Genomic DNA, 13700 nt, shown 5'->3' on the forward strand with positions numbered 1-13700 from the left:
GCACGCATCACAAAGAAATTTCAGAGAATGCTTCTGTCTAGTTTTTATGTGAAGATATTTCCTTTTCCAGATTAGACCTCAAAGCATACCAAATATCCATTTGCAAATTCTACAAAAGGAGTGTGTCAAAACTGCTCTACCAAAAAGAAAGTTCAAGTCTGTGAGTATAATGCGCTCATCCTAGAGAAGTTTCTGAGAATGCTTCTGTATACTTTTTATGTGAAGACATTTCCTTTTACAGCGTAGGCCTCATAGCGCTCCAAATATCCACTTGCAGATTCTACAAAAAGAGTGTCTCAAAACTGCTGTATCGAAAGAAAGGTTTAAGTCTCTGAGTTGAATGCACTTATCACTAAGAACCTTGTGAGTGGGCTTCTGATTAGTTTTTATGAGGACATATTTCCATTTCCAGCATAGGCCTCAGAGCGCACCAAGTATCCACATTCAGATTCTACAAAGAGAGTGTTACTCAACTGTTCTAAAAAAAGGAAGTTTCAACTCTGTGGGTTCAATGCACTCATCACAAAGAAGTTTCTGAGAATGCTTCTGTCTGGTTTTTAGGTGAAGATATTCCCTTTTTCATCATAGGCCTCAAATCGCTCCAAATATCCAACTGCAGATTCTACAAAAAGAGTGTTTCAAAACTGCTCTATCAAAAGGCAGGTTCAAGTCTGTGAGTTGAATGCATGAAGCATGGGGAAGTTTCTGGGAATGCTTCTGTCTAGTTTTTATGTGAAGATTTCTCTTTTTGCAGCATAGGCCTCAAATCGCTCAAAATACCCAATTGCAGATTCTACAAAAACAATGTTTCAAAACTGTTCTATCAAAAGGAAAGTTCAACCCTGTGAGTTGAATGCACTCGTCACAAAGAAATTTCTGAGAATGCTTCTGTCTAGTTTTTATGTGAAGATATTCCCTTTTCCAGCATAGGCCTCAAATTGCTACAAATATCCACTTGTAGATTCTATAAAAAGAGTGTTTCAAAACTGCTCTATAAAAAGGAATGTTCAAGTCTCTGTGTTGAAGGCACTCATCACAAAAATGTTAGTGAGAATGATTCTACTTAGCTTTTATGGGAAGATATTAACTTTCCCAATATAGGCCTCAATGCGCTCCAAATAATTTTTGTAGATTCTACACAGAGAGTGATTCACAACTCTTCTACCAAAAGGAAGGTTGAACTCTGTGAGCTGAATGCTCTCATGAGAGAAAAGTGTCTGAGAATGCTTCTGTCTAATTTTTATGTGAAGATATTTCCTTTTCTAGCATAGGTCTCAAAGCACTCCAAATATCCGCTTGCAGATTCTACACAAAGAGTGTTTCAAAGCTGATCTATCAAAAGGAAGATTCAACTCTGTAAGCTGAATGCATTCGTCACAAAGAAGTTTCGGAGAATGCTTTTGTCTAGTTTTTATGTGAGGATATATCCTTTTCCAGCATAGGCCTCAAAACCCTCCAAATATCCACTTGCAATTTGTACAAAAAGAGTTTTTCAAATCTGCTCTTTCAAAAGGAAGGTTCAATTCTGTGAGTTGAATGCATAAAGCACACTGAAGATACTGAGAATGCTTCCCTCTAGTTTTCAGGAGAAGATATTCGCTTTTTCACCACAGGCCTCAAATCGTTCCAAATATCCACTTGCAGATTCTGCAAAAAGGGTGTTTCAAAGCTGCTCTATCAAAAGGAAGTTTCTAGGCAGTTTGATGAATGCACGCATCACAAAGAAGTTTCAGAGAATGCTTCTGTCTAGATTTTATGTGAAGATATTTCCTTTTCCAGATTAGGCCTCAAAGCACACCAAGTATCCACTTGCAAATTCTACAAAAGGAGTGTCTCAAAACTGCTCTATCAAAAAGAAAGTTCAAGTCTGTGAGTACAATGCGATCATTCTAGAGATGTTTCTGAGAATGCTTCTGTATACTTTTTATGTGAAGATATTTGCTTTAACAGCGTAGGCCTCATAGCGCTCCAAATATCCAATTGCAGATTCTACAAAAAGAGTGTCTCAAAACTGCTGTATCAAAAGGAAGGTTTAAGTCACTGAGTTGAATGCACTCATCACTAAGGACTTTGTGAGTATGCTTCTGCTTAGTTTTTATGAGGACATATTTCCATTTCCAGCATAGGCCTCAGAGCGCACCAAGTATCCACATTCAGATTCTACAAAGAGAGTGTTACACAACTGTTCTAAAAAAAGGAAGTTTAAACTCTGTGGGTTCAATGCACTCATCACAAAGAAGTTTCTGAGAATGCTTCTGTCTGGTTTTTAGGTGAAGATATTCCCTTTTTCATCATAGGCCTCAAATCGCTCCAAATATCCACTTGCAGATTCTACAAAAAGAGTGTCTCAGAACTGCTATATCAAAAGGAAGTTTTAAGTCACTGAGTTGAATGCACTCATCACTAAGGACTTTGTGAGCATGCTTCTGCTTAGTTTTTATGAGGACATATGTCTACTTCCAGCATAGGCCTCAGAGCGCACCAAGTATCCACATTCAGATTCTACAAAGAGAGTGTTACACAACTGTTCTAAATAAAGGATGTTTCAACTCTGTGGGTTCAATGCACTCATCACAAAGAAGTTTCAGAGAATGCTTCTGTCTGGTTTTTATGTGAAGATATTTCCTTTTCCAGATTAGGACTCAAAGCATACAAAATATCCACTTGCAAACTCTACAAAAGGAGTGTTTCAAAACTGCTGTATCAAAAAGAAAGTTCAAGTCTGTGAGTTGAATGCATGAAGCACGGTGAAGTTTCTGGGAATGCTTCTGTCTAGTTTTTATGTGAAGATTTCTCTTTTTGCAGCATAGGCCTCAAATCCCTCAAAATACCCACTTGCAGATTCTACAAAAAGAATGTTTCAAAACTGTTCTACCAAAAGCAATGTTCAACCCTGTGAGTTGAATGCACTCGTCACAAAGAAATTTCTGAGAATGCTTCTGTCTAGTTTTTATGTGAAGATATTCACTTTTCCAGCATAGGCCTCAAATTGCTAAAAGTATCCACTTGTAGATTCTATAAAAAGAGTGTTTCAAAACTGCTCTATCAAAAGGAATGTTCAAGTCTCTGAGTTGAATGCACTCATCACAAAAATGTTAGTGAGAATGATTCTGCTTAGCTTTTATGGGAAGACATTACCTTTTCCAACATAGGCCTCAAAGCGCTCCAAATAATCTATTGTAGATTCTACAAAGTGAGTGATTCAAAACTCTTCTACCAAAAGGAAGGTTGAACTCCGTGAGCTGAATGCACTCATCACAGAGAAGTGTCTGAGAATGTTTCTGTCTAATTTTTATGAGAAGATATTTCCTTTTCCAGCATAGGTCTCAAAGCACTCCAAATATGCGCTTGCAGATTCTACAAAAAGAGTGTTTCAAAACTGTTCTATCAACAGGAAGGTTCAACACTGTACGCTGACTGCATTCATCACAAAGAAGTTTCGGAGAATGCTTTTGTCTAGTTTTTATGTGAGTATATATCCTTTTCCAGCATAGGCCTCAAAGCGCTCCAAATGTCCACTTGCAATTTCTACAAAAAGAGTCTTTCAAATCTGCTCTTTCAAAAGGAAGGTTCAAGTCTGTGAGTTGAATGCATAAAGCACACTGAAGATTCTGAGAATGCTTCCCTCTAGTTTTTAGGTGAAGATATTCCCTTTTACACCACAGGCCTCAAATCGTTCCAAATATCCACTTGCAGATTCTGCAAAAAGGGTGTTTCAAAGCTGCTCTATCAAAAGGAAGTTTCTAGGCAGTTTGATGTATGCACGCATCACAAAGAAGTTTCAGAGAATGCTTCTGTCTAGTTTTTACGTGAAGATATTTCCTTTTCCAGATTAGGCCTCAAAGCATACCAAATATCCACTTGCAGTTTCTACAAAAGGAGTGTGTCAAAACTGCTCTACCAAAAAGAAAGTTCAAATCTGTGAGTACAATGCGCTCATCCTAGAGAAGTTTCTCAGAATGCTTCTGTATACTTTTTATGTGAAGACATTTCCTTTTACAGCGTAGGCCTCATAGGGCTCCAAATATCCACTTGCAGATTCGACAAAAAGAGTGTCTCAAAACTGATGTATCAAAAGGAAGGTTTAAGTCTCTGAGTTGAATGCACTCATCACTAAGAACTTTGTGAGTAAGCTTCTGCTTAGTTTTTATGAGGACATATTTCCATTTCCAGCATAGGCCTCAGAGCACACCAAGTATACACATTCAGATTCTACAAAGAGAGTGTTACCCAACTGTTCTAAAAAAAGGAAGTTTGAACTCTGTGGGTTCAATGCACTCATCACAAAAAAGTTTCTGAGAATGCTTCTGTCTTGTTTTTAGGTGAAGGTATTCCCTTCTTCATCATAGGCCTCAAATCGCTCCAAATATCCAACTGCAGATTCTACAAAAAGAGTGTTTCAAAACTGCTCTATCAAAAGGAAGGTTCAAGTCTGTGAGTTGAATGCATGAAGCACGGGGAAGTTTCTGGGAATGCTTCTGTCTAGTTTTTATGTGGAGATTTCTCTTTTTGCAGCATAGGCCTCAAATCGCTCAAAATACCCACTTGCAGATTATACAAAAACAATGTTTCAAAACTGTTCTATCAAAAGGAAAGTTCAACACGGTGAGTTGAATGCACTCGTCCCAAGGAAATTTCTGAGAATGCTTCTGTCTAGTTTTTATGTGAAGATATTCCCTTTTACACCACAGGACTCAAATTGCTAAAAATATCCACTTGTAGATTCTATAAAAAGAGTGTTTCAAAAATGCTCTATCAAAAGGAATGTTCAAGTCTCTGAGTTGAATGCACTCATCACAAAAATGTTACTGAGAATGATTCTGCTTAGCTTTTATGGGAAGATATTCCCTTTTCCAAGATAGGCCTAAATGCGCTCCAAATAATCTATTGTAGATTCTACAAAGAGAGTCATTCAAAACTCTTCTACCAAAATGAAGTTTGAACTCTGTGAGCTAAATTCACTCGTTGCAGAGAAGTGTCTGAGAATGCTTCTGTCTAATTTTTATGTGAAGATATTCCCTATTCCAGCATAGGTCTCAAAGCACTCAAATATCCGCTTCCAGATTCTACACAAAGAGTGTTTAAAAACTCTTCTATCAACAGGAAGATTCAACTCTGTAAGCTGAATGCATTCATCACAAAGAAGTTTCGGAGAATGCTTTTGTCTAGTTTTTATGTGAGGATATATCCTTTTCCAGCATAGGCCTCAAAGCGCTCCAAATATCCACTTGCAATCTCTAAAAAAAGAGCCTTTCAAATCTGCTCTTTCAAGAGGAAGGTTCAAGTCTGTGAGTTGAATGCATAAAGCACACTGAAGATTCTGAGAATGCTTCCCGCTAGTTTTTAGGGGAAGATATTCCCTTTTACACCACAGGCCTCATGTCGTTCCAAATATCCACTTGCAGATTCTGCAAAAAGGGTGTTTCAAAGCTGCTCTATCAAAAGGAAGTTTCTAGACTGTTAGATGAATGCACGCATCACAAAGAAGTTTCAGAGAATGCTTCTGTCTGGTTTTTATGTGAAGATATTTCCTTTTCCAGATTAGGCCTCAAAGCACACCAAATAGCCACTTGCAAATTCTACAAAAGGAGTGTTTCAAAACTGCTCTATCAAAAAGAAAGCTCAAGTCTGTGAGTAAATGCGCTCATCCTAGAGATGTTTCTGAGAATGCTTCTGTACACTTTTTATGTGAAGATATTTGCTTTAACAGCGTAGGCCTCATAGCGCTCCAAATATCCACTTGCAGATTCTACAAAAAGAGTGTCTCAGAACTGCTATATCAAAAGGAAGTTTTAAGTCACTGAGTTGAATGCACTCATCACTAAGGACTTTGTGAGCATGCTTCTGCTTAGTTTTTATGAGGACATATGTCAATTTCCAGCATAGGCCTCAGAGCGCACCAAGTATCCACATTCAGATTCTACAAAGAGAGTGTTACACAACTGTTCTAAAAAAAGGAAGTTTAAACTCTGTGGGTTCAATGCACTCATCACAAAGAAGTTTCAGAGAATGCTTCTGTCTGGTTTTTATGTGAAGATATTTCCTTTTCCAGATCAGGCCTCAAAGCATACCAAATATCCACTTGCAAACTCTACAAAAGGAGTGTTTCAAAACTGCTCTATCAAAAACAAAGTTCAAGTCTGTGAGTACAATGCGCTCATCATAGAGATGTTTCTGAGAATGCTTCTGTATACTTTTTATGTGAAGACATTTCCTCTTACAGCGTAGGTCTCATAGCGCTCCAAATATTCACTTACAGATTCTACAAAAAGAGTGTCTCAAAACTGCTGTGTTGAAAGGAAGGTTGAAGTCTCTGAGTTGAATGCACTCATCACTAAGAACTCTGTGAGTATGCTTCTGCTTAGTTTTTATGAGGACATATTTCCATTTCCAGTATAGGCCTCAGAGCGCACCAAGTATCCACATTCAGATTGTACAAAGAGAGTGTTACACAACTGTTCTAAAAAAAGGAAGTTTCAACTCTGTGGGTTCAATGCACTCTTCACAAAGAAGTTTCTGAAAATGCTTCTGTCTGGTTTTTAGGTGAAGATATTCCCTTTTTCATCATAGGCCCCAAATCGCTCCAAATATCCAACTGCAGATTCACAAAAAGAGTGTTTCAAAACTGCTCTATCAAAAGGAAGGTTCAAGTCTGTGAGTTGAATGCATGAAGCACAGGGAAGTTTCTGGGAATGCGTCTGTCTAGATTTTATGTGAAGATTTCTCTTATTGCAGCATAGGCCTCAAATCGCTCAAAATACCCACTTGCAGATTCTACAAAAAGAATGTTTCAAAACTGCTCTATCGAAAGCAATGTTCAACCCTGTGAGTTGAATGCACTCGTCACAAAGAAATTTCTGAGAATGCTTCTGTCTAGTTTTTAGGTGAAGATATTCCCTTTTACACCACAGGCCTCAAATTGCCAAAAATATCCACTTGTAGATTCTATAAAAAGTGTGTTTCAAAACTGCTGTATCAAAAGGAATGTTCAAGTCTCTGAGTTGAATGCACTCATCATAAAAATGTTACTGAGAATGATTCTGCTTAGCTTTTATGAGAAGATATTCCCTTTTCCAACATAGGCCTCAATGCGCTCCAAATAATCTACTGTAGATTCTACAAAGAGAGTGATTCCAATCTCTTCCACCAAAAGGAAGGTTGAAATCTGTGAGCTGAATGCACTCATCACAGAGAAGTGTCTGAGAATGCTTCTGTCTAATTTTTATGTGAAGATATTTCCTTTTCCAGCATAGGTCTCAAAGCACTCCAAATATCCGCATGTAGATTCTACAAAAAGAGTGTTTCAAAACTGTTCTATCAAAAGGAAGGTTGAAGTCCCTGAGTTGAATGCACTCATCACTAAGAAATTTGTGAGTATGCTTCTGCTTAGTTTTTATGAGGACATATTTCCATTTCCAGCATAGGCCTCAGAGCGCACCAAGTATCCACATTCACATTCTACAAAGAGAGTGTTACACAACTGTTCTAGAAAAAGGAAGTTTCAACTCTGTGGGTTCAATGCACTCATCACAAAGAAGTTTCTGAAAATGCTTCTGTCTGGTTTTTAGGTGAAGATATTCCCTTTTTCATCATACGCCTCAAATCGCTCCAAATATCCAACTGCAGATTCTACAAAAAGAGTGTTTCAAAACTGCTCTATCAATAGGAAGGTTCAAGTCCCTGAGTTGAATGCACTCATCACAAAAATGTTACTGAGAATGATTCTGCTTAGCTTTTATTGGAAGATATTCCCTTTTAAAACATAGGCCTCAATGCGCTCCAAATAATCTATTGTACATTCTACAAAGAGAGTGATTCAAAACTCTTCTACCAAAAGGAAGGTTGAACTCCGTGAGCCGAATGCACTCATCAAAGAGAAGTGTCTCAGAATGCTTCTGTCTAATTTTTATGTGAAGATATTTCCTTTTCCAGCATCGGTCTCAAAGCACTCCAAATATATGCTTGCAGATTCTACAAAAAGAGTGTTTCAAAACTGTTCTATGAAAAGGAAGGTTCAACCCTGTAAGCTGAATGCATTCATCACAAAGTAGTTTCCGAGAATGCTGTTGTCTAGTTTTTATGTGAAGATATATCCTTTTCTGGCATAGGCCTCAAAGCGCTCCAAATATCCACTTGCAATTTCTACAAAAAGAGTCTTTCAAATCTGCTCTTTCAAAAGGAATGTTCAAGTCTGTGAGTTGAATGCATAAAGCACACTGAAGATTCCGAGAATGCTTCCCTCTAGTGTTTAGGGGAAGATATTCCCTTTTACACCACAGGCCTCAAATCGTTCCAAATATCCACTTGTGGATTCTGCAAAAAGGGTGTTTCAAAGCTGCTCTATCAAAAGGAAGTTTCTAGACTGTTAGATGAATGCACGCATCACAAAGTAGTTTCAGAGAATGCTTCTGTCTGGATTTTATGTGAAGATATTTCCTTTTCCAGATTAGGCCTCAAGGCACACCAAATAGCCACTTGCAAATTCTACAAAAGGAGGGTTTCAAAACTGCTATATCAAAAAGATAGTTCAAGTCTGTGAGTACAATGCGCTCATCATAGAGGTGTTTCTGAGAATGCTTCTGTGTACTTTTTATGTGGAGATATTTCCTTTTACAGCGTAGGCCTTATAGCGCTCCAAATATCCACTTGCAGATTCTACAAAAAGAGTGTCTCAAAACTGCTGTATCAAAAGGAAAGTTTAAGTCTCTGAGTTGAATGCACTCATCACTAAGAACTTTGTGAGTATGCTTCTGCTCCGTTTTAATGAAGACATATTTCGATTTCCAGCATAGGCCTCACTGCGCACCAAATATCCACATTCAGATTCTACAAAGAGAGTGTTACACAACTGTTCTAAAAAAAGGGAAGTTTCAACTCTGTGGGTTCAATGCACTCATCACAAAGAAGTTTCTGAGAATCCTTCTGTCTGGTTTTTAGGTGAAGATATTCCCTTTTTCATCATAGACATCAAATCGCTCCAAATATCCAACGGCAGATTCTAAAAAAAGAATGTTTCAAGACTGCTCTATCAAAAGGAAGGTTCAAGTCTGTGAGTTGAATGCATGAAGCACGGGGAAGTTTCTGGGAATGCTTCTGTCTAGTTTTTATGTGAAGATTTCTCTTTTTGCAGCATAGGCCTCAAATCGCTCAAAATACCCTCTTGCAGATTCTACAAAAAGAATGTTTCAATACTGTACTATCAAAAGGAAAGTTCAACCCTGTGAGTTCAATGCACTCGTCACAAAGAAATTTCTGAGAATGCTTCTGTCTAGTTTTTATGTGAAGATATTCCCTTTTCCAGCATACGCCTCAAATTGCTAAAAATATCCACTTGTAGATTCCATAAAAAGAGTGTTTCAAAACTGCTCTATCAAAAGGAATGTTCACGTCTCTGAGTTGAATGCACTCATCACAAAAATGTTACTGAGAATGATTCTGCTTAGCTTTTATGGGAAGATATTCCCTTTTCCATCTTAGGCCTCAATGCACTCCAAATAATCTATTGTAGATTCTACAAAGAGAGTGATTCAAAAGTCTTCTACCAAAAGGAAGGTTGAACTCTGTGAGCTGAATGAACCCATCACAGAGAAGTCTCTGAGAATGCTTCTGTCTAATTTTTATGTGAAGATATTTCCTTTTCCAGCATATGTCTGAAAGCACTCCAAATATCCGCTTGCAGATTCTAAAAAGAGAGTGTTTCAGAACTGTTCTATCAACAGGAAGGTTCAACTCTGTAAGCTGAATGCATTCATCACAATGAAATTTCAGAGAATGCTTTTGTCTAGTGTTTATGTGAGGATATATCCTTTTCCAGCATAGGCCTCAAAGCGCTCCAAATATCCACTTGCAATTTCTACAAAAAGAGTCTTTCAAATCTGCTCTTTCAAAAGGAAGGTTCAAGTCTGTGAGTTGAATGCATAAAGCACACTGAAGATTCTGAGAATGCTTCCCTCTAGTTTTTAGGGGAGGATATTCCCTTTTACACCACAGGCCTCAAATCGTTCCAAATATCCACTTGTAGATTCTGAAAAAAGGGTGTTTCAAAGCTGCTCTATCAAAAGGAAGTTTCTAGACTGTTAGATGAATTCACGCATCACAAAGAAGTTTCAGAGAATGCTTCTGTCTAGTTTTTATGTGAAGATATTTCTTTTTCCAGTTTAGGCCTCAAAGCACACAAAATATCCCCTTGAAATTCTACACAAGGAGTGTTTCAAAACTGTTCTATCAAAAAGAAAGTTCAAGTCTGTAAGTACAATGTGTTCATCCTAGAGATGTTTCTGAGAATACTTCTGTATGCTTTTTATGTGAAGATATTTCCTTTAACAGCGTATGCCTCATAGCGCTCCAAATATCCACTTGCAGATTCCACAAAAAGAGTGTCTCAAAACTGTTATATCAAAGGCAACTTTTAAGTCACTGAGTTGAATGCACTCATCACTAAGAACTTTGTGAGTATGCTTCTGCTTAGTTTGTATGAGGACATATGTCTATTTCCAACATAGGCCTCAGAGCGCACCAAGTGTCCACACTCAGATACTACAAAGAGAGTGTTACACAACTGTTCTAAAAAAAGGTAGTTTCAACTCTGTGGGTTCAATGCACTCATCACAAAGAAGTTTCTGAGAATGCTTCTGTCTAGTTTTTAGGTGAAGATATTCCCTTTTTCATCATAGGCCTCAAATTGCTAAAAAATATCCACTTGTAGATTCTATAAAAAGAGTGTTTCAAAACTGCTCTATCAAAAGGAATGTTCAAGTCTCTGAGTTGAAGGCGCTCATCACAAAAATGTTACTGAGAATGTTTCTGCTTAGCTTTTATGGGAAGATATTCCCTTTTCCAACATAGGCCTCAATGCGCTCCAAATAATCTATTGTAGATTCTACAAAGAGGATGATTCAAAACTCTTCTACCAAAAGGAAGGTTGAACTCTGTGAGCTGAATGCACTCATCACAAAGAAGTGTCTGAGAATGCTTCTGTCTAATTTTTATGTGAAGATATTTCCTTTTCCAGCATAGGTCTCAAACACTCCAAATATCCGCTTGCAGATTCTACAAAAAGAGTGTTTCAAAACTGTTCTATCAAAAGGAAGATTCAACTCTGTAAGCTGAATGCATTCATCACAAAGAAGTTTCGGAGAATGCTTTTGTCTAGTTTTTATGTGAGGATATATCCTTTTCCAGCATAGGCCTCAAAGCGCTCCAAATATCCACTTGCAATTTCTACAAAAAGAGTTTTTCAAACCTGCTCTTTCAAAAGGAAGGTTCAAGTCTGTGAGTTGAATGCATAAAGCACACGGAAGATTCTGAGAATGCTTCCCTCTAGTTTTTAGGGGAAGATATTCCCTTTTACACCACAGGCCTCAAATCGTTCCAAATATCCACTTGCAGATTCTGCAAAAAGGGTGTTTCAAAGCTGCTCTATCAAAAGGAAGTTTCTAGGCAGTTTGATGAATGCACACATCACAAAGAAGTTTCAGAGAATGCTTCTGTCTGGATTTTATGTGAAGATATTTCCTTTTCCAGATTAGGCCTCAAGGCACACCAAATAGCCACTTGCAAATTCTACAAAAGGAGGGTTTCAAAACTGCTATATCAAAAAGATAGTTCAAGTCTGTGAGTACAATGCGCTCATCATAGAGGTGTTTCTGAGAATGCTTCTGTGTACTTTTTATGTGGAGATATTTCCTTTTACAGCGTAGGCCTTATAGCGCTCCAAATATCCACTTGCAGATTCTACAAAAAGAGTGTCTCAAAACTGCTGTATCAAAAGGAAAGTTAAAGTCTCTGAGTTGAATGCACTCATCACTAAGAACTTTGTGAGTATGCTTCTGCTCCGTTTTAATGAAGACATATTTCGATTTCCAGCATAGGCCTCACTGCGCACCAAATATCCACATTCAGATTCTACAAAGAGAGTGTTACACAACTGTTCTAAAAAAAGGAAGTTTCAACTCTGTGGGTTCAATGCACTCATCACAAAGAAGTTTCTGAGAATCCTTCTGTCTGGTTTTTAGGTGAAGATATTCCCTTTTTCATCATAGACATCAAATCGCTCCAAATATCCAACGGCAGATTCTAAAAAAAGAATGTTTCAAGACTGCTCTATCAAAAGGAAGGTTCAAGTCTGTGAGTTGAATGCATGAAGCACGGGGAAGTTTCTGGGAATGCTTCTGTCTAGTTTTTATGTGAAGATTTCTCTTTTTGCAGCATAGGCCTCAAATCGCTCAAAATACCCTCTTGCAGATTCCACAAAAAGAATGTTTCAATACTGTTCTATCAAAAGGAAAGTTCAACCCTGTGAGTTCAATGCACTCGTCACAAAGAAATTTCTGAGAATGCTTCTGTCTAGTTTTTAGGTGAAGATATTCCCTTTTTCATCATAGGCCTCAAATTGCTAAAAATATCCACTTGTAGATTCTATAAAAAGTGTGTTTCAAAACTGCTGTATCAAAAGGAATGTTCAAGTCTCTGAGTTGAATGCACTCATCATAAAAATGTTACTGAGAATGATTCTGCTTAGCTTTTACGAGAAGATATTCCCTTTTCCAACATAGGCCTCAATGCGCTCCAAATAATCTACTGTAGATTCTACAAAGAGAGTGATTCCAATCTCTTCCACCAAAAGGAAGGTTGAACTCTGTGAGCTGAATGCACTCATCACAGAGAAGTGTCTGAGAATGCTTCTGTCTAATTTTTATGTGAAGATATTTCCTTTTCCAGCATAGGTCTCAAAGCACTCCAAATATCCGCATGTAGATTCTACAAAAAGAGTGTTTCAAAACTGTTCTATCAAAAGGAAGGTTGAAGTCCCTGAGTTGAATGCACTCATCACTAAGAAATTTGTGAGTATGCTTCTGCTTAGTTTTTATGAGGACATATTTCCATTTCCAGCATAGGCCTCAGAGCGCACCAAGTATCCACATTCACATTCTACAAAGAGAGTGTTACACAACTGTTCTAGAAAAAGGAAGTTTCAACTCTGTGGGTTCAATGCACTCATCACAAAGAAGTTTCTGAAAATGCTTCTGTCTGGTTTTTAGGTGAAGATATTCCCTTTTTCATCATATGCCTCAAATCGCTCCAAATATCCAACTGCAGATTCTACAAAAAGAGTGTTTCAAAACTGCTCTATCAATAGGAAGGTTCAAGTCCCTGAGTTGAATGCACTCATCACAAAAATGTTACTGAGAATGATTCTGCTTAGCTTTTATTGGAAGATATTCCCTTTTAAAACATAGGCCTCAATGCGCTCCAAATAATCTATTGTACATTCTACAAAGAGAGTGATTCAAAACTCTTCTACCAAAAGGAAGGTTGAACTCCGTGAGCCGAATGCACTCATCAAAGAGAAGTGTCTCAGAATGCTTCTGTCTAATTTTTATGTGAAGATATTTCCTTTTCCAGCATCGGTCTCAAATCACTCCAAATATACGCTTGCAGATTCTACAAAAAGAGTGTTTCAAAACTGTTCTATGAAAAGGAAGGTTCAACTCTGTAAGCTGAATGCATTCATCACAAAGTAGTTTCCGAGAATGCTGTTGTCTAGTTTTTATGTGAGGATATATCCTTTTCCGGCATAGGCCTCAAAGCGCTCCAAATATCCACTTGCAATTTCTACAAAAAGAGTCTTCCAAATCTGCTCTTTCAAAAGGAATGTTCAAGTCTGTGAGTTGAATGCATAAAGCACACTGAAGATTCCG

This window comes from Pongo pygmaeus, chromosome 22 (assembly GCF_028885625.2).
Source record: "Pongo pygmaeus isolate AG05252 chromosome 22, NHGRI_mPonPyg2-v2.0_pri, whole genome shotgun sequence".
Classification (NCBI taxonomy): Eukaryota; Metazoa; Chordata; class Mammalia; order Primates; family Hominidae; genus Pongo; species Pongo pygmaeus.